General features: G+C 29.4%; 1 protein-coding gene across 1 annotated transcript in view; it reads right to left on the minus strand.

Annotated features, from left to right (window-relative positions):
* Positions 1 to 1233, minus strand: part of LOC122569948 — a 383055-nt gene that overhangs the window by 4825 nt on the left and 376997 nt on the right. The gene's annotated exons all lie outside the window — the stretch shown is intronic.

Genomic DNA, 1233 nt, shown 5'->3' on the forward strand with positions numbered 1-1233 from the left:
GTAATACTACATAACGTTATACGTCATAACGTATTACCATATAACGTTATACATTATAACGTAATGCTATATAACGTTATACGTTATATCGTAATGCTACATAACGTTACACGTTATACCGTAATACTACATAACGTTATACGTCATTACGTATTACCATATTCCGTTATACATTATAACGTAATACTATTTAACGTTATACGTCATTACGTATTACCATATAACGTTATACGTTATAACGTAATGCTATATAACGTTACACGTTATACCGTAATACTACATAACGTTATACGACATTACGTATTACCCTATAACGTTATACATTATAACGTAATGCTATATAACGTTATACGTTATATCGTAATGCTACATAACGTTATACGTTATACCGTAATGCTACATAACGTTACACGTTATACCGTAATACTACATAACGTTATACGTCATAACGTATTACCATATTCCGTTATACATTATAACGTAATGCTATTTAACGTTATACGTCATTACGTATTACCACATAACGTTATACGTTATAACGTAATGCTATATAACGTTATACGTTATATCGTAATGCCTCATAACGTTACACGTTATTCCTTAATACTACATAACGATATATGTCATAACGTATTACCATATTACGTTATACATTATAACGTAATGCTATATAACGTTATACGTCATTACGTATTACCATATAACGTTATACGTTATAACGTAATGCTATATAACGTTACACGTTATACCGTAATACTACATAACGTTATACGACATTAAGTATTACCATATAACGTTATACCATATACCGTAATACTACATAACGTTATACGTCATAACGTATTATCATATAACGTTACACATTATAACATAATGCTATATAACGTTATACGTTATATCGTAATGCTACATAACGTTATACGTTATACCGTAATACTACATAGCGTTATACGTCATTACGTATTACCATATTACGTTATACGTTATATCGTAATGCTACATAACGCTATACGTTATATCGTAATGCTACATATCGTTATACGCTACATCGTAATACTACATAATATTATACGCTATATCGTAATGCTACATAACGTTATACGCTACAACGTAATACTACATAATATTATACGATATAACTTATTACCATATATCGTTATATGTTATAACGTAACACTACACAACGTTATACGTTATAACGTTATGGTACATAACGTTACACGGTATACCGTA

The sequence above is a fragment of the Bombus pyrosoma genome, linkage group LG8, assembly GCF_014825855.1.
Source record: "Bombus pyrosoma isolate SC7728 linkage group LG8, ASM1482585v1, whole genome shotgun sequence".
NCBI classification, from domain to species: Eukaryota; Metazoa; Arthropoda; class Insecta; order Hymenoptera; family Apidae; genus Bombus; species Bombus pyrosoma.